Below are 20,694 nucleotides of genomic sequence, written 5' to 3' on the forward strand. Positions count from 1 at the left end.
CAAGAAACTTCATTACTGTCTCTGTTCTCAGCTTAGAAAATTTCCCATCACAAAGCAGACATTCAATAAACATTTGTGGAGAAAAAGAGCACTTGGACAAACATATACACTTGAATGTCTGAAATCTGATTGGTCCGCACTGCTTTCACATCACAGGTTGTAAAGGCTTTCGCATGAACAGTCAGCCTCAGACATTTGGCACGTAAAGCTCGGGATGCTTTTTGCTTTGCTTCCTCGTGTTTAAGATGGTTTGAAATAATCGACCATATTTTGTCATGCTGTGAGATGATTTATTTTTCTCAATTCGTGTGTCCATTGCTTCCCTTCACGAATAATCGATTTATGAGGTTGCTGTCATGTACCAAACCCTGTGTGAGCCCTGGTGATGAGGATGTGAACGATGGAGTTATCTTCTCTACCCTCAGGGCGTTTGCAGTTTGGCAGGAGAGGCAGACAGAACAAATAATGACAAATGTCCCTTGTCATGTTGGTGTGATGTATTAAGGGAATGTGTCATGGGTAACGCTCGACTTAGCCTGAGATGGAATCAGTAAAGCCTTCTGGGGGAGGCGACGTCTGAGGCGATCTGAGAGCAGGGTGGCAGTGGGCAGGGGTGCGTGTTTCAGACGGAGGGAACAGCATACAGAAGGGAGGAAGAAACATTGCTTGTTAAAGACAAAACAGCAACAACCCCAACAATCTGGAAGAAGGCCTGAGGGGTTGGATCAGGGTGAGTGGATGGGAAAAGGGATGTGAAATGAGACCAAAAAAAAGCCAGCTATAACCAGATCACAGGGGCCTCAAAGAGCAGAGTAAAGATTTTTGGCCTTAATCCCAACAGCAATAGGCAATTTGAGGGTTTATAAAGAAAGCAACACAATTGTAGTTTCCACTTGTAAAGTGAGACTTCGGCTTCAGTGGGGAGATTGATTAGAGAAGGTAATGATGAATGCACAGGCGGACACCAGTAAGATGACTGTGTTCAACCTGTTGAAAGTGAAAGTCGCTCAGTCATGTCAGACTCTTTGCAACCCCATGGACTATACAGTCCATGGAATTCTCCAGGCCAGAATACTGGAGTGGGTAGCCTTTCCCTTCTCCAGGGGATCTTCCCAACCCAGGCATTGAACCCAGATCTCCTGCATTGCAGGCGGATACTTTACCAGCTGAGCCACAAGGGAAGCCCAAGAATACTGGAGTGGGTAGCCTATCCCTTCTCTAGGGGCTCTTCCCGACCAAGGAATCCAACCAGGGTCTCCTGCATTGCAGACAGATTCTTTACCAACTGAGTTACTGTTACCACATCATAAATCCCTCCAAAGCTTAGCAGCTTACAGCAAATACCCTCATCGTTCGTGATTTGGGACCCTGGCCTGGCTTGCCTAGAGACACTGGTTGAGACCTCACAGGGCTACAGCCCAGGTGTCTGCCAGGACGATGCCACGTCTCAGGCCCATGGGAGGGAGGGCCACATCCATGCTCACTCATGTGGCTGTTGACCAGAATCAGTTCCTCTGGGACTACTGGACTGGGGACTTCTGGTCCTTGTGTGATGGTTGTTGTTGGAGGCTTCTGTTCGGTTCTGTGCCATCCGGGTCTCCACGGGGCGGCTCTCAGCATGGCAGCAGCTGGATTCCTTCAGAACCAGCAAGTGAGAGAATGAGAAGGAAATGAAAGCTCGAGTAATCTTGTCACCCTCTCAGCAGTCGCATCCCTTCGTGTTCACTGTGTTCTATTAGAGGTGGAGGGTGAGAGGGCCATACCACAGTGTGAATAGCAGTGGGGGGATGTCGCTGGGGGCCGTCGTAGAGGCTGCCACCGTGTGGCTGTTCTGATGATCTGACTCAGAAAGATGCAGTTTGACCTTAGGGGGTAGGAGATAGAATTGGCAAAACTTGATAGTTGCTTTGGATATGGTGGATAAAGAAATGAGAGATTTTAAAGACTGCATATTTCAGGCTCGAGCACCTGAGGTGATGCCAGCACTGTTCACTTGCAGTGACATCCTGCAGGAACGGAGAGATAAGTTCAGTTCTGGGCATATTAGGTTTCAGGTGACTCTGCAGTATCTAATTTGAACATCAGGTGGTTCTGTATTCAGATTTGGAGCTCATAAGAAAGCTATGGGTCAGATGATTGTTGTTGTTTAGTAGCTCAGTCATGTCCAGCTCTTTGTGGCCCCATGAACTGCAGCACACCAGGCTTCCCTGTCCTTCACTATCTCCTGGAGTCTGCTCAGACTCATGTCCATTGAGTCAGTGATGCCATCCAACCATCTCATCCTCTGTTGCCCCCTTCTCCTCCTGCCCTCAATCTTTCCCAGCATCAGGGTCTTTTTCAGTGAGTCAGCTCTTCACATCAGGTGGCCTAAATATTGGAGCTTCAGCTTTAGGATCAGTCCTTCCAGTGAATATTCAGGATTTATTTCCTTTAGGATTGACTGGTTTGATCTCCTTGCAGTCTAAGGGACTCTCGAGTCTTCTCCAGCACCGCAGTGTGAAAGCATCAATTCTTCAGTGCTTAGCCTTCTTTATGGTCCAACTCTCACATCCATACATGACTACTGGAAAGATCATAGCTTTGACTATATGGACCTTTATCAGGAAAATGATGTCTCTGCTTTTTAATATGCTGTCTAGGCTTGTCATAGTTTTCTTCCAAGGAGCAAGTGTCTTTTAATTTCATAGCTGCAGTCACCATCCACAATGATTGGAACCCAAGAAAATAAAATATGCCCCTGTTTCTGCATCTATTTGCCATGAAGTGATAGGACCAGATACCATGATCTTAGTTTTGGGATGTTGAGTTTTAAGCCAATGTTTTCACTCTTCTCTTTCACTCTCATCAAGAGGCTCTTTGGTTCTTCTCTTTCTGCCATTAGAGTGGTATCCTCTGCATTTCTGAGGTTGTTGATATTTCTCCCAGCAATCTTGATTCAAATGATAGAGCTTGCATTTGTCAGCATGGGGATGGTAATTAAAGTCTGTCTGGGTCCCTGGAAGCATAAATTTTCCAAGAGACAAGAGGTCACTGGGAATGGGGTGAGTAGACTCTTAATTCTACCCTGGTTCCTGGATTCATCCATTCTACATATTGGAGACAGAATAACACGTAATGAACATTGGCATAAGGTACATGTTACATCCTGAAAGCAACACCCTGACCTCACTGGGTGTCATCTCCAGGCTGTAACCTTAGTTGTCCCTTCATGAAGCTATTCCAGCCTGTTTCAGGACAGTAGTGTCTGGGTTATGCAGAATATGAGAGACTAGCAGCAGTCTGTGTTTAGTTTGTACCAGCGTACCAAGCTGACCCGCCTATGAACCAGACCTAGCTACGTTCTTCCTCCATCATTAGATGGGTTCTCGGGTATTATATAACAGGGTCATTCCAAAATGCCCACATCTTGGAGCCTTTAGATCTTCTCCTTAGAACTCTAATGAGACTGTCCTGGTATCGTCACCTCATTTAACATGAAGCAGTGTCTTTGACACTTATGTCCTAAGAGTCATCTCAGAAATGCATTATAATCAGCTCCAAAGCTTGAAGGAAACTGGAGGTGCCACTGAAAGAAAAAAGACCCAAAACCAAGGGAAAGGCACACGGACAGACTGGTGAAAGTAATTTGAGGGGACCAGCAGACCACCCTTGATGTCTACTGCAAAGTCATAGGGGCAGATGATGTGAAGAGAGTGTAGAGAGAGAAGAGCAATGATTTCAGATAAAGCCCTCCCAACATGACCCCAGTAGTCAATGGTTAAGAAGAAATTGCCAACAAATGAGACAGGAACAAAGTTGCATAAGAGACAATGCTCAGGTAGAAAAAAAAAAGGATCATCCCATTGAATTGGCAGGTGCTAAGTCATTAAGTTAGCTGAGAGCTCAGATACCTTCAATGGATGTAGTGTCAAGTGATAATGATGACCTTGGTGAGAGCAAGTGAGATAGTGAGCCCAGGATCCAGATTTCACATGAAGAGGGGAAGAGAAGAAAATGAAGCCAAATTAAAAAAAATATATAACACCAGAAGGAAGGAAATAGGGTGGTGGATGGAAAGACTATGGGGTTATTTTAGGGTTTTATTCTGTATTTGATTTTTAAAGAAAAAAATTTGCAGAGACATGAGCATGGCTAAATGCTAGTGGGAAGGAGCTAGGAGACACAGAGGGAGGGGGGATGGTGGGGTAGGAGGGAGAGAGAGAGGCAAACTGAGATTCTTTTGTACACAATTTTGGGGAAGAAAAATCTAGAAGAGAAAAATTTAAGCCTGGATGGAGAGATTGATTTTCATGGGAAGAGGCAACCTCTGCTTTGAAACAGGAGGGAGGAGGATGGGAGAATTTAGGAATTTGGTGTGAGAAGCTGAAATTATATAATTTCAACCTGATGACTTATTCTCCTTGAGTAGGAGTTAAGGCCCTTTGAGAAGAGTCTCAGAGTCAGAGGAAGTAGGAGGTGTGAGGTTGGTGGACAGTGTCTAAAAGGAAGCTCAGCTAGTGTGCAGAAGGTGGACAGATGACTTCAGCAATGAGAATTAGAGAATGGTCTTGCCAGGTAACACGCAGCTCACCAGGTTCAGGGTCAGCTCAGCAGGTCCAGGGTTGGCAGAGAGTAGATGATACATGTCTAAAGCATGGGCATGCTGCCAACCCTGAGATACTTGGTAAACTAGAAAATAAGCAACTTTTATTAGAAGGGAAGTGGTATTAGCTTTAGTTAGAGGAAGATTAGAGGTTAGGTTAGAGGAAGTTGGGTTTAGTTATGAGCAGAAAGTAGAAAAGTGCTAAGTTTGAGGTTGTGGAGTTGTTTGTTGTAGAGCTGGGCCTTCTAGAGGGAAAACCCAAAGGGAGCAAAGATTAGAGCAACATATAAGGTCAGGGGGAGGGCTTCCCCAGTGGCTCAGAAGGTAAAGAATCTCCCTGCAATGCAGGAGACCCGGGTTCTATCTCTGGGTCAGAAAGATCCCCTGGAGAAGGGAATAGCAATCCACTCCAGTATTCTTGCCTACAAAATCCCATGGACAGAAGAGCCTGGTGGGCTAAAGTCCATGGGGTTGCAAAGAGTCAGACAAGATTGAGGCACTGATATCCAAGTCAGGGAGAAGAAAGCCGAGCATTATACAAATAAGCTAACAAACAAAATACTCTAATTTTTTTTTCTGGTGTCTTTTAACCAGTGAAGACACCGTTGTTTTCTACTCAATAGTATAACCTGTTTCTTAGCCAGTGTAACCAATTGGGATGATTTGAAAAATTGAATTAAAATAAATCTTACCAGGAACTGAAGTTTATTAGTTGCTCAGATCTAAACTAAGCTATTGGTTTTAAGGCTACATTCATGTTTGGGTATTAAAATACACCATTTTTGCTGTGATGATAACTAAGTATAATCATTTCTTCTTTCTATCCTTGACTTTACTCTGATATGACTGTTTTAAGATATTTTTTGTGATCTACTTTTTATTTTTAAATGCAACATATATAACTGTTCATCAAAAACTGGCTGCAGATATTCCATTTCTATCTGGAGGCCTGTTATCATGAGTCTTTCAAAGACCATTTGGGTCAGTGAAAAGTGAAAGTCACTCAGTTAAGTCCCACTCTTTGTGACCCTCTGGGCTGCAGCCTGCCAGGTTCCTCTGTCCATGGAGTTCTCCAGGCAAGAATACTGGAGTGTGTTGCCTTTCCTTCTTCAGGGGATCTTCTCAACCCTGGATTGAACCCAGAGAGACATACAAATTTATAGAGAAGAGCAGATATACCTTTATCTTTCAAAATCAGGGCATGTTTGCAGCTGAGAAGTGTTCACTATTATCAATTTCATACTGCATGAAACCTGAGTGTTTTAGAAAATAAAGAATGAAAAGTAGGTTGGATTGGAACTGTTGGTAGAATGCTGTGCTTAAGGTCTCTGTAAGTAACTCTGTATTGCATTCTGTAAGCAAGAAGGTGCCACTAAACTCCTTGCTGATGGTGACTTTCACCATCAGAACTGAACTCCAGTAGGATAACTCTTGGCTGCTTTGTGGAAGTTGGAGTGAAAAGCGAAAGGCAGAGAGACTAGAGGCAAAAGAAAAGTGACATAGTCTAGGTAAGAAACATTGAATCGAGTCTATACATATGACCACTATGCAAAGTGGTTGGCAGGCAAGCGTTTTTTACCACCAGCGCCACCTGGGAAGATACCAAAGATGGTAAAAGAATAAAACTCTTTTCTGTTTCTCATCTAAACATTTCTGACACCAAGTGCCTTTTTTTTCCCCCCACACTAACTAATTTTCCAACTTCCTGGACACCAATTAGATAGGTGCCCTACAATTCAGTTATAACACTGTCTGGAGTCAGCTTAGACCCCACAAGTTAAGAGCTCAGTCCCCAAAGGCTGCCCTCCCCAGAGGGTCAGACATCAGTCACAGCTCCATGCTGTCATCTGTGCTCTGGCTGACCAGCTATGAATCAAAGGTTTCTGTGACCCCCACTCCCCTTCAGTTTGACAGTTTGCTGGAATGGCTCACAGGACAGGACTCAGAAACAGTTTATTTACTATATATCTATCTGTATATCTACTATATACTATTCAGTTCAGTTCAGTTCAATTCAGTCACTCAGTCGTGTCCGACTCTTTGTGACCCCATGAATCGCAGCATGCCAGGCCTCCCTGTCCATCACCAACTCCCGGAGTTCACTCAGATTCATGTCCATCGAGTCAGTGGTGCCATCCAGCCACCTCATCCTCTGTCGTCCCCTTCTCCTCCTGCCCCCAATCCCTCCCAGCATCGGAGTCTTTTCCAATGAGTCAACTCTTTGCATGAGGTGGCCAAAGTACTGGAGTTTCAGCTTTAGCCTCATTCCTTCCAAAGAAATCCCAGGGCTGATCTCCTTCAGAATGGACTGGTTGGATCCTATTTATTTACTATATATTTATATATAATATTAATTAATAATTGTTATTTATATATTTATAGATTATATATTTACTATATCCTTTTATTATAAAAGGATATAACTCAGATGCAAGAAGGCACAAGGCAAGGTATGGGGAAAGGGAGGGGAGCTTCCATGTCCTCTCCAAGGGCACTGCCTTCCAAGTACCTCCATGCATTCACCAGCCAAGAAGTTCTCTGAGCCCCTTTGGTTGTTAGGATTTTCACCCAGGCTGTGTTACATTGGCACGATTGATCAGATCATTGGTCCTTGGTGATTAACTCAGCCTCCAGCCAGGTAAAGGGCAAGGGCTGAAAATTTCAATGCTCTCAAGGCTGAGCCCTCTTGTGTCTAGCCCAGCCATCCAGTAGTTACCACATTAGCATCAACACAGGTATGGTTGAAAGGGGCCTCTCATGAATAACAAAACCTGCTCTTCTTTCCCTGCCACTTAAGAAATTTCAAGGGTTTTAGGAGTGCTGTGCCAGGAACTGGCGACAAGAGCAAAATATTTCTTATTGTATCACAATACCACAGATGGGGATGGAGTAAGCTGTGGATGTACAACCCACACTTGGTTGGCAACTGGGTAAACTGCCTGATTCATCCAATTATACTAGAAAGGTCATGATTCCTGAACTTCACTGCTCCTACTTCAATTAAATCCTTCTCCACAAGCACCCAAATATCTCCCTGAGCCATGTAGACTCTGTCAGAAAAAACAGCACGTTTCCTGACACCCATAACATTAGGGAGAAGGGAGGGAAAACAGTTGCATAATTACTGTTGCACAATTGCAATTGAAACTGATTCCGCCAGCCTGAAATTGGCTCCTGGTCTCCCCTGCTGACGTTTCAGACCTTCATTATAAGTGAAGAACCTTGGTAACCGTGTCACACATTTTCCTGTGGTCTGAAACATACTCATTTAATGAGATGATGACCTTTATTTATCTACAGAATGTGACACCATTAGCTAAACACACAGAGTGAGGTTGAGACAATGATTTGGAACTCACAATTTAGATGTTTTTCTGAAAAACATCTGGGCAAAAATGAACAGAAATGTCCTCTATTACTAGGGATTGTGATTTAAGATCAGATGCACTGTAACTCGGGTGTAGGGTGTGAATAATAGGGTGTATAACTCTTTACTCATATTCAACGCCCCTTTTGAAAAAACGTTAATGCTTATCTGACCCTTTGAAATGAGGTTTGGTCACATGACTTGCTTTGTTTGAAGAAATGTGATGGCAGTGATGCGCATATCCTTTCCAGATGGACGTTTAAGAACCAGTGCATTTTTTTTCAGGGCTGCCCTTCTCTTCTGCCTTGGCAGCTGATAGTTGTAGTGTCTCCGGCTGGATCACTGGGTGAGGACGCAGTGGCATGGGGCTAGCATGTAAAGGGAATGTATTATGGGCGAGAGAAACCTTTGCTGCGTTAAGCCACTGGGATTTGGAGTTGTTAGTCACCAAAACATAGTCAACCTATCTTGACTGATAAAAGGTGTGTATTTCCACTGCACACCTCTATTATATATATGGAGTCATTTTTATAAGAAAGAAACATTGGGGGGGAAAGGCAATGTGGGTGTAACAAGAAAATTTGGTAGAAAATAGTCTTTAAATTGTCACTAGAAATTGGTGAAAATAACCTACTTGTTCTTTCATGTTTAACTATATACTGCTATAAAAATGATCAAATATTTTGTTTCAAGTGCTTAGGGGTAGAGAAGGAGGTGGAGGAGTTGGAACTTGAAAATAATAAATGTACCAAGAAATGGAAAGTTCTCCAGATTTTCTAAAAGGATCAAAGAAGTGTGAACTAATAGAAATGTCTGTAACCACAAAGAGCCAAAAAAAAAAAAAAAAAACTGTTGGCTGGGTGTTTTTCTGACTCCTCATCTAGAATTAGCCTGTGAATGTCAACCCACTCTGCTTGGCTCATCTTAGAGGATCATTCCAATGCTTGGAATATTGAAGGGATCTATCAGATCTGCCCCTGACACATGAGGTAGGTCAAGTACGGCAGCCAAAACCTAGTCAGAACTCAAGAAAAGTCTTCAAAGAGCCTTTCTGTAATTGCTTAAGACCTTATCAGGTCAATATGTTTGTTTTCTTGGTTCAAAAGGATTTCTTTATGTCTTTTAGACTGTTTCTCAGAGTGAAATGTGAATTGAAAAGTCAGATGAGATGCATTTACGTTTCACAGTATGATTACCACCATAGCAGGGCTTCCCTGATCGCTCAGTTGGTAAAGAATCTGCCTGCAATGCAGGAGACCCTGGTTCGATTCCTGGGTTGGGAAGATCCACTGGAGAAGGGATAGGATATCCACTCCAGTATTCTAGCCTAGAGAATTCCATGGACTATACCCATGGGGTCGCAAAGAGTTGGATATGACTGAGTGACTTTCACTCACCACTATAGCATTAGCTAACACCTCTGTTATATCACATAGTTTTGTGTGTGTGTGTTAAACAAAATAAAATATGGAGAACAGTTAAGGTATAATCTCTTAGCAACTCTGAAGTTTATGGTATGGTATTGTTGACTATAATCATATATGAATGTATCAAATCAACATGTTGCACATGTCAACTACAGCTCAAAAAAAGTCTGAAAAGATAAAAGCAGGACCGGACTATAGTGATCTTTGAAGAAAGTAAGCTTGAGTTGCTTCATCTGACTTGATGTAGTTATCTTTAATTGCTTTGCAGGGTGTGTATGTGTGTGTGTGTGGAGGGAGTGCCAAGAAATTAGACATGATATTATTGACCAGTCAGCTGTTCTCAGGGGATTCAAGCAGGTTACTTAAGAGATGTGGCATCCATCATTCAATGCAGTAAGGAGCCCTGGTTTTAGATCTTTCTCCAAGCAGGAAGTATCCACTTTCACAAACAGGGTTTACAGCATCCCTTTAAACACAATACCTAGAGTAGAGTGATTCTGCCTAAAAGAACCAAAGTCTAAGTGAAACATGCTTACATTTACTGGACAGGTATGCTGTCTTACTTGGCCTAAGGTGCATTTGCTGAAAATGCCTGGCTGCGGCGGGGGTGCACAAGTGTGACGGTGGTGGCAGCGGCGCACAAGTGCGGCCTAGAGGAGCTACCCCACACCCAAGGTCAGGGGCAGCGGGCCGGGAGGAGCTACCCCACACCCAAGGTCAGGGGCAGCTGTGAAGAGATACCCCACGTCCAAGGTAAGGGAAACCAAGTACGACGATAGGCACTGAGAGAGGGCATCAGAGGGCAGACACGCTGAAACCACAGTCACAGACAACCAGCCAATGTGGTCACATGGACCATAGTCTTGGCTAACTCAATGAAATTAAGCCATGCAGTGTGGGGCCACCCAAGATGGATGGATTATGGTGGAGAGGTCTGACAGAATGTGGTCCACTGGAGAAGGGAATGGCAAACCACTTCAGTATTCTTGCCTTGAGAATCCCCCATGAACAGTATGAAAAGGAAAAAGATAGGACACTGAAAGACAAACTCCCCAGGTCAGTAGGTGCCCCATATCCTACTGGAGATCAGTGGAGAAATAACTCCAGAAAGAATGAAAGGATGGAGCCAAGCAAAAACAACACCCAGTTGTGGATGGGACTGGTGATAGAAGCAAGGTCTGATGCTGTAAAGAGCAAAATTGCACAGGAACCTGGAATGTCAGGTCCATGAATCAAGGCAAATTGTAAGTGGTCAAACAAGAGATGGCAAGAGTGAACATTGACATTCTAGGAATCAGCGAACTAAAATGGACTGGAATGGGTGAATTTAACTCAGATGACCATTGTATCTACTGCTCTGGGCAGAAATCCTTTAGAAGAAATGGAGTAGCCATGATAGTCAATAAAAGAGTCCGAAATGCAGTACTTGGATGCAGTCTCAAAAACGACAGAATGATCTCTGTTCATTTCCAAGGCAGACCATTCAATGTCACGGTAATCCAAGTCTATGCCCCGACCAGTAACGCTGAAGAAGCTAAAGTTGAACAGTTCTATGAAGACCTACAAGACCTTCTAGAACTAACACCCAAAAAAGATGTCCTTTTCATTATAGGGGACTGGAATGCAAAAGTAGGAAGTCAAGAAACACCTGGAGTAACAGGCAAATTTGGCCTTGGAGTACAGAATGAAGCAGGGCAAAGGCTAACAGAGTTCTGCCAAGAGAATGCACTGGTCATAGCAAACACCCTCTTCCAACAGCACAAGAGAAGATTCTACACATGGACATCACCAGATGGTGGACACTGAAATCAGATGGATTATATTCTTTGCAGCCAAAGATGGAGAAGCTCTATACAGTTGGCAAAAACAAGACTGGGAGCTGACTGTGGCTCAGATCATGAACTCCTTATTGTCAAATTCAGACTGAAATTCAAGAAACTGGAGAAAACCTCTAGATCATTCAGGTATGACCTAAATCAAATCCCTTATGACTACACAGTGGAAGTGAAAAACAGATTTAAGGGACTAGATCTGATAGACAGAGTGCCTGATGAACTATGGATGGAGGTTCGTGACACTGTACAGGAGACAGGAATCAAGACCACCCCAAGAAAAAGAAATGCAAAAAAGCGAAATGGCTGTCTGAGGATGCCTTACAAATAGCTGTGAAAAGAAGGGAAGCAAAAAGCAAAGGAGAAAAGGAAAGATATAAGCATCTGAATGCAGAGTTCCAAAGAATAGCAAGGAGAGATAAGAAAGCCTTCCTCAGCGATCAATGCAAAGAAATAGAAGAAAACAGCAGAATGGGAAAGACTAGAGATCTCTTCAAGAAAATTAGAGATACCAAGGGAACACTTCATGCAAAGATGGGCTCGATAAAGGACAGAAATGGTGTGGACCTAACAGAAGCAGAGGATATTAAGAAGAGGTGGCAAGAATACACAGAAGAACTGTACAAAAAAGATCTTCATGACCCAGATAATCATGATGGTGTGATCATTCACCTAGAGCCAGACATCCTGGAATGTGAAGTCAAGTGGGCCTTAGAAAGCATCACTATGAACAAAGCTAGTGGAGGTGTTGGAATTCCAGTTGAGCTATTTCAAATCCTGGAAGATGATGCTGTGAAAGGGCTGCACTCAATATGCCAGCAAATTTGGAAAACTCAGCAGTGGCCACAGGACTGGAAAAGGTCAGTTTTCATTCCAATCCCAAAGAAAGGCAATGCCAAAGAATGCTCAAACTACCACACAATTGAACTCATCTCACACACTAGTAAAGTAATGCTCAAAAATCTCCAAGCCAGGCTTCAGCAATACATGAACAGTGAACTTCCTGATGTTCAAGTTGGTTTTAGAAAAGGCAGAGGAACCAGAGATCAAATTGCCAACATCTGCTGGATCATCAAAAAAGCAAGAGAGTTCCAGAAAAACATCTATTTCTGCTTTATTGACTATGCCAAAGCCTTTGACTGTGTGCATCACAATAAACTGTGGAAAATTCTGAAAGAGATGGGCATACCAGACACCTGACTTGCCTCTTGAGAAATCTGTATGCAGGTCAAGAAGCAACAGTTAGAACTGGACATGGAACAACAGACTGGTTCCAAATAGGAAAAGGAGTATGTCAAAGCTGTATATTGTCACCCTGCTTATTTAACTTCTATGCAGAGTACATCATGAGAAACGCTGGGCTGGAGGAAGCACAGCAGGAATCAAGACTGCTGGGAGACATATCAATAACCTCAGATATGCAGATGACACCACCTTTATGGCAGAAAGGGAAGAAGAATTATAGAGGCTCTTGATGAAAGTGAAAGAGGAGAGTAAAAAAGCTGGCTTAAAGCTCAACATTCAGAAAACGAAGATCATGGCATCTGGTCCCATCACTTCGTGGCAAATAGATGGGGAAACAGTGGAAACAGTGTCAGACTTTATTTTTGGGGGCTCCAAAATCACTGCAGATGGTGGTTGTAGCCATGAAATTAAAAGATGCTTACTCCTTGGAAGGAAAGTTATGACCAACCTAGACAGCATATTAAATAGCAGAGACATTACTTTGCCAACAAAGGTCCATCTAGTCAAGGCTATGGTTTTTCCAGTGGTCATGTACGGATGTGAGAGTTGAACTATAAAGAAAGCTGAGCACTGAAGATTTGGTGCTTTGGTATTGTGGTGTTGGAGAAGGCTCTTGAGAGTCCCTTTGACTGCAAGGAGATCCAACCAGTCCATCCTAAAAGAGATCAGTCCTGGGTGTTCATTGTAAGGACTGATGTTGAAGCTGAAACTCCAGTACTCTGGCCACCTGATGCAAAGAGCTGACTCATTGGAAAAGACCCTAATGCTGGGAGGGACTGGGGGCAGGAGGAAAAGGGGATGACAGAGGATGAGATGGCTGGATGGCATCCCCCGCTCAATGGACATGGGTTTGGGTAAACTCTGGGAGTTGGTGATGGACAGGGAGGCCTGACATGCTGTGATTCATGGGGTCACAAAGAGTCAGACATGACTGAGTGACTGAACTGAACTAAATCAGTAGATAAAAAAGAAAATTTTACTTTTGTTTGAGTATGTGTGCAAACAAAAACTAAAGGCTTACTTTATTACTATCTATAAAAGCAGGCAAAAAATTACCCTACTGTTAAAGGGGGAGATAGCAACATGAAGAAACAAAGCCACTCTTTACCTTTGGTGTAGCTAGAACAGAGCTCCAGGTTTAGGCAGTCTGCCTGCCAGCCACGCTCATTGGGCGTCTAATGGGATCCGGATGTGTCCCGCCTGCACTCCTGATGCTTTCCTCCTTTAACCTGCTTTCCCTGCAGACTTTGCATTTCTGGAAATGGAAACTTCATTTTTCTGGCTGCTCAGCCCGAACACTTTGAGTTACGTTTGACTCTCCTCTTGCTTTCACTCTGAATCCATGGAAAGATTTGAGCAGCTTTATTTTACGTATATATCCTGTGTCTGGCCACTTATCACCACCTCCACTGTTTTCAGTCTAGTCCAAGCCATCACCAATCCCCTCTGAACTTCTAACAAGCTCCTACTCATCTCCTTCTTCCCAGTCTTGTCCTCTTAGGGACACTTCTCCACAAGGCAGTTGAAGGAATTTTTTTTTAACATATACTTTTTAAAATAATGTATGAAAAGAGTGAAAGTTTTTTTTTCCCTCAGTCCTATCTGACTCTTTGTGACCCCATGAACTGTGGCCTGCCAGGCTCCTCTGTCCATGGGATTCTCCAGGCAAGAATCCTGGAGTGGGTTGCCATTTCCTCTTCCAAGGAATCTTCTTGACCCAGGGATTGAACCGTTGCCTACATCACTGCAGGCAGATTCTTTACCATCAGAGCCAACAGAGAAAATAATGTATACCTGGACATAATTTAGAGAGTTAGTTTCAAAAATTTGTTACTTAAACAGTAGTTCCTTTCGCCCTCCCTCCCAATAACTGCTTCCCAGAGGCAGGCAACCAGCCTTCGTCTGATTTTAATATTGGCCTCATTTCATTTAGTCACTAATGCCTATGATTATATGATGCTATAAAAGCTGCCAGTTACACTGTGTTACACCATGGGTTGAGACATATCCTGATTATGGATATGTTGAAATGCAAAAAGATGTCTCAGAATTGAAGAAATATGGTACTTTCATTTCTTTGAATAATATGGGGATAAATAAATATATTTTATTTCTTCTAAGGTTGCTCAGTCCTGTCCAACTCTTTGAGACCCCATGGACTGTATAGTCCATGGGATTCTCCAGGCCAGAATACTGGAGTGGGTAGCCTTTTCCTTCAGGGATCTTCCCAACCCAGGCATCGAACCCAGGTCTCCTGCATTGCAGGCAGATTCTTTACCAGCTGAGCCATAAGGGAAGCCCAAGAATATAGGAGTGGGTAGCCTATCCCTTCTCCAGCGGATCTTCCCAACCCAGGAATTGATCTGGGGTCTGCTGCATTGCAGATGGATTCTTCACCAACTGAGCAATTAGGGAAGCCCCATATAAATATATATGTAATATATATAGGGCTTCCAGGCGGTGCTAGTGGTAAAAAATCCCCCTGCCAATGCAGGAGACGTAAGAGGCTCAGGTTTGATCCCTGGGTAGGGAAGATCCCCTGGAAGAGAATGGCTACCCACTCCAGTATTCTTGCCTGGAAAATGCCATGGTCAGAGGAGCCTGGTGGGCTACAGTCCATGGGGTTACAAAGTGTCGGGCACGACTGAATGACTGAGCAGCAGCATGATTATCTATATTCCTAATTCTTGGGTTTAGCCATTAAGCACTGACTTCCCACTATGGAAAGTGAAGGTCTATTATGCTTTTACACCTTCTCTCCTACTGTCATACCCCTCATCCACAGTAAGACAGCATTTGATTACGCTAATATCCCATATCTCCATAGTATGATTATACAATCATTTTAATAGCTGGACCATATAATGCTCTTTAATTATCTTGTCTCTTTCCTCCCCATTCCTTTCTGTTTGCCACTGGAGTTTTTAATCATCTTTTTAAAACTTTCAGTTATTTATTTAATTTTTTTAAGTCGCTCAGTCATGTCCGACTCTTTGCGACCCCAGAGTCCATGGCATTCTCCAGGCCAGAATACTGGAGTGGGTAGCCTCTCCCTTCTCCAGGGGATCTTCCCAACCCAGGGATCGAACCCAGGTCTCCCGCATTGCAGGCAGATTCTTTACCAGCTGAACCGCAAGGGAAGCTGAAGACTGGAGTGGGTAGCCTATCCCTTCTCCATGGGATTTTCCCAACCGAGCAATCAAACTGGGGTCTCCCGCATTTCAGATTCTTTACCAACTGAGCTATTATATTTACTTATATTTCTGTGTAATTATGCTCAAGCTCACTCTCCTGTGTGTAACTCTCAGGCACTCAGGTGTCCATCCTAGAGTCTTCTGAGTTCTCTAGCCAGGTCGCAGAGTTGTGAGCTTGGCATTTCTTTTCCCCACCTCCCTGGGATTCTTGTTCCCTCTGTCAACAAGCTCCTGTTCCTTGGATCCTCTGTAAGCTTTCTTGTTTTGCTCCTCTGTATGGAACGTCTATTGTATTACTTTTCTGAGTAAGTTTTAAAGTAATGTTTTGAAACCTTGCATGTCTAAAAATAATTTTATTTGACTCCTGCGTTTAATTGCCTGGGTACGAAATTTCAAGCTTGAAAGAATTTCTCCCAGTCTGGAGAAAGTATTGCTTCATTTTCCCCAGTATAGGCCAGGATCATTGTGTGAAACCTGTCTTCTCCCCTTTCTGAAAATGCTCCTTTCTTTGTGCCCAGGGTTCTGAAACTTCACAATGATTTTGGCAACTCCTTGAATTATTTAAATGAAAATTTCATTCCCTCCTCCCCAGTATTCTCTTCTCTCTATTTTAAAACTTTCATTATTTGAACATTGACCTTGTGGATGATTGTCTTTTTTTTAACCTATATTTTTTTTCCTACTTTTGATTTTTCACCTTTGTTTACATTCCTCTATTTTCTATAATTTTTAGTTATTTTCTAGGAGATTTGTAACCACCTCACTGAGTTTTTCCTTCATCTCCAGTATAGATTTGTTTATTTCTTAGAGTTATTTTATTTTCCAAATTTTTCTTTAAACAATTAAGTATCCATTTCTTCTCTCCTCTCTCTGAAGACATCAAAGAACTTTGACCTTTTCTTTTTGTGAAGTTTTGTTTCCTCTAAGTTACTGTTGGTTGGCTTTGTCTCCTGACCTTAAGATGAGCAGTTTTCCTCAAACATCTGTCAGCTCTTAAACATATTTAAGAGTTGTTGTTCGGTCACCCAGTCATGTCTGACTCTTTGCAACCCTGTGTATTGCAGCATGCCAGGCTTCCCTGTCCCTCACCATCTCCTGAAGTTTGCCCAAGTTCATATCTTTTGCATCAGTGATGCCATCCAGCCATCTCACCCTCTGTTGTCGCCTTCTCCTTCTGCCCTCAATCTTTCCCAGCCTCAGGGTCTTTTCCATTGAGTCAGCTGTTCACATCAGGTGACCAAAATACTGGAGTTTCAGCTGTAGCATCAGTCCTTCCAATGAGTGTTCGGGGTTGATTTCCTTTAAGATTTACTGGTTTGATCTCTTTGCTGTCCAAAGGACTCTCAGGAGTCTTCTCCAGCACCACAGTTCAGAGGCATCAATTCTTTGGTGCTCTGCCTTTTTTACCGTCCAGCTATCCAAACCATACGTGACCACTGGGAAGACCATAGTCTTGACTATATGGACCTTTGTTAGCAGAGTAATGTCTCTGCTTTTCAACACACTGTCTAGGTTTGTCATACTTTCCTGCCAAGAAGCAGTTGTCATCTGATTTCATGGCTGTAGTCACTATCTGCAGTGATTTTAGAGCTCAAGAAGAGGAAACTTGTCACTACTTCCACATTTTCCCCTTCTGTTTGCCATGAAATAATGGGACTGGATGCCATGATCTTAGTTTTGTCAGTATTTAGTTTTAAGCCAGCTTTTTCACTCTCCTCCTTCACCCTCATCAAGAGATTCTTTAGTTCCTCTTCACTTTCTGCCATTAGAGTGGTATCCGCATATCCGAGATTGTTAATATTTCTCCCATCTATCTTGATTCCAGCTTGTAACTTATCCAGCCCAGCATTTCTGATGATGTGTTCAGTGTATAGGTTGAATAAACAGAATGACAACAAACAGACCTGTAATACTCCTTTCTCAATCCTACAAATAAGTTGTTCCATACAGGGTTCTAACTGTTGCTTCTTGACCCGCATACAGGTTTCTCAGGAGACAGGTAAGATGGTCTGGTATTCCCACTCTTTAAGAGCTTTCCATAGTTTCTTATGATCCACACAGTCAAAGGCTTTATTGTAGTCAATGAAACAGAAGTAGACATTTTTCTGGAATTCCCTTGCTTTCTCTATGATCTAGAGAATGTCGGCAACTTGATCTCTGGTTCCTCTGCCTATTTTAAACCCAGCTTGGATGTCTGGCAGTTCTTGGTTCATGTAATGCTGAAGCCTAGCATGCAAGATTTTAAGCATGACCTTACTAGCATGGGCGATGAGTGCAATTGTTCTGTGGTTTGAACATTCTTTAGCATTATCCTTCTTGCAAAGGGTTGAGGATTGACCTTTTCCAGTCCTGTGGACACTGCTGGGTCTTCCAGATTTGCTGACCTATTGAGTGCAACACTTTGATAGCATCATCTATTAGGGTTTTGAATAGCTCTATTGGAATTCCATTGTATCCACTAGCTTTATCGACAGCAGTGTTTCCTAAGGCCCACCTGACTTCACCTTTCATGGAACACTGCCTTGTCCTAGTGAAGGGGCTTGCATGACTCAATGAAGCTATGAGCCATGTCAGGCCACCCAAAATGGTTGGGTCATAGTGGAGAGTTCTGACAAAACGTGATTCACTGGAGGAGGGAATGACCAACCACCCCAGTATACTTGCTGTGAGAACCTCATGAACTGGCTGCCCAGCAGTGTAGTGCTCCTGTTTTCCTATATCGTCGTGAAGAGTCGCTGCTGGCTGGGCACTCGTGTTTGGGTTGTCACGCAAGTTACGAATACGTAAGCCCGGAGCAGCTGGCTGGCGTTAATAAGTACAAGTACCATGCTGTGGATACCAATCCACTCTCTCTGTATGTCATGCACCCATTTTGGAACACTGTAGTAAAGGTATTTCCTACTTGGCTGGCTCCAAATCTGATCGCCTTCTCTGGCTTTCTGCTAGCTGTGTTCAATTTTCTACTTATGGCATACTTTAATCCTGACTTTTATGCTTCAGCACCAGGTCACAAGCATGTACCCGACTGGGTCTGGATTGTAGTGGGCATCCTCAGCTTCATGGCCTACACGCTAGATGGTGTGGACGGAAAGCAAGCCCGCAGAACCAATTCCAGCACTCTGCTGGGGGAGCTTTTTGACCATGGCCTGGACAGCTGGTCATGCGTTTACTTTTTGTCACGTGTATTCCATTTCTGGATGAGGATCATCTGGTTTCAGTGTTTCTGTTCTTTATCTCCTGCAATGGGTAGTTTGGTTTTCTTTCATCCTGTCTCACTGGGAAAAGTGTAACGCAGGGATTCTTTTCCTGCCGTGGGGATATGACATGAGCCGGGTGACTATTTCTTTTGTCTACAGAGTGACTGCGGTTGTGGGAGTTGAGGCCTGGTAGGAACCTTTCCTGTTTAATTTCTTGTATAGAGACCTATTCACCGCCATGATCATTGGCTGTGCACTGTGCGTGACTCTTCCAATGAGTTTGTTAAATTTTTTCAGAAGCTATAAAAATAACACGCTGAAACACAATTCAGTCTATGAAGCTGTGGTTCCCGTCTTTTCTCCACGTCTGCTATTCATTTTGCCTACAGCATGGATCCTCCTGTCAGCTTCAGATATTTAGAGTTACACCCTAGAGTGTTCTACTTAATGGTTGGAACAGCCTTTGCCAGCAGCACATGTCAGCTGGTTGTTTGTCAGGTGAGCAGTACCCGGTGCCCAACTTTGAATCGGTTGCTGCTTCCTCTTTTTGTGATTGTCATGGTGGTAAAAGTAGGAGTAGCCCCTTAGGTTGAGAGCTAAATGTTCCGATGCTCATGTTGACGGCTGCTTTCACGCTGGCCCACGTCCACCATGGAGTACGAGTGGTAAAGCAGCTGAGCAACTGTTTTCACATTTACCCCTTCTCACTGAGAAAACCAAACTCGGATTGACTAGGAGTGGAATAAAGGAATATTGGCCTGTAGTCTACAGAGAGAAGTACTGTAAATAAGATGCTTATAAATATTCATCCATCACCGCTGAACTAAACTGATCTGCTTAACAGACATGGGAACTCAATGTGTGTGTGGTACTTGGGCAGCAGGAATGATACATATCTGAACTTGTGGAATATTGGACCTATTAACTCCCAGCTTACTTTTTTTTTTATAAAACCATGTGTTGTTTTGGTTAAATGTAATAGCCCAGCAAAATGTTCGTTGTAGTTTGCTGCTGCTACTGCTGCTGAGTCGCTTCAGTCGTGTCCGACTCTGTGCGACCCCATAGACGGCAGCCCACCAGGCTCCCCGGTCCCTGGGATTCTCCAGGCAAGAACACTGGAGAGGGTTGCCATTTCCTTCTCCAATGCATGAAAGTGAAAAGCGAGAGTGAAGTCACTCAGTCGTATCTGACTCTTAGTGACCCCATGGACTGCAGCCTACCAGGCTCCTCCGTGCATGGGATTTTCCAGGCAAGAGTACTGGAGTGGGGTTCCATGCTCTTAAGTAATTCTCTACCGCTTTATCCTATTTTATTTTCCTTCTTGGTGCCCTTCACTGCATGACTCATGATATATTCATTTGTTTGTTTAATCTTTGTCTTCTCCAAGTAGAATGTAAGGCCAGTGTCTCTTTTTGTTCATTACTGAATACCCAATATCTGACAACCAAATGTTGAATGTAGGAGGTGCTCAGTAAAAATTCATATAATGAGATAGGTTAAATCATATGAAATTTCTGCTATTCAGCTGTTTTTGACCTTCAAAATGCAACTTCATATAGTTCAAATGAAATAAAAGAGCATCCTCATGGCTAAGAGTTCTTAGTGATTGGGAAGCGATTATAGGAGATGTTGAATATCTTTGATATAGTGTACTGTATGAAAGTAATTAATAAATAGTAAGTGAGGAAACTCAAGCCCAGAAAAGTTAAATGACTTGCTCAAGACCACACTGTATCAGGCAGTGTGGAACCAAGACCAGAATCTTACATGTACCAGGCACCATTGGAGGCTCTGGGGAGAAAGAACTGACTGAAGTAGACATGGTCTCTGCTGGGTGTTTCTGGGAGTGA

The 20,694-nt window shown here is 43.3% G+C and overlaps 1 pseudogene; it reads left to right on the plus strand.

The window, feature by feature from the left end:
- Positions 1-19,575, plus strand: part of LOC128051074 (ethanolaminephosphotransferase 1-like) — a 32,018-nt pseudogene extending 12,443 nt beyond the window's left edge.
- The last annotated feature ends 1,119 nt before the right edge of the window (positions 19,576-20,694 follow it).

The sequence above is a fragment of the Budorcas taxicolor genome, chromosome 7 (assembly GCF_023091745.1).
Source record: "Budorcas taxicolor isolate Tak-1 chromosome 7, Takin1.1, whole genome shotgun sequence".
Classification (NCBI taxonomy): domain Eukaryota; kingdom Metazoa; phylum Chordata; class Mammalia; order Artiodactyla; family Bovidae; genus Budorcas; species Budorcas taxicolor.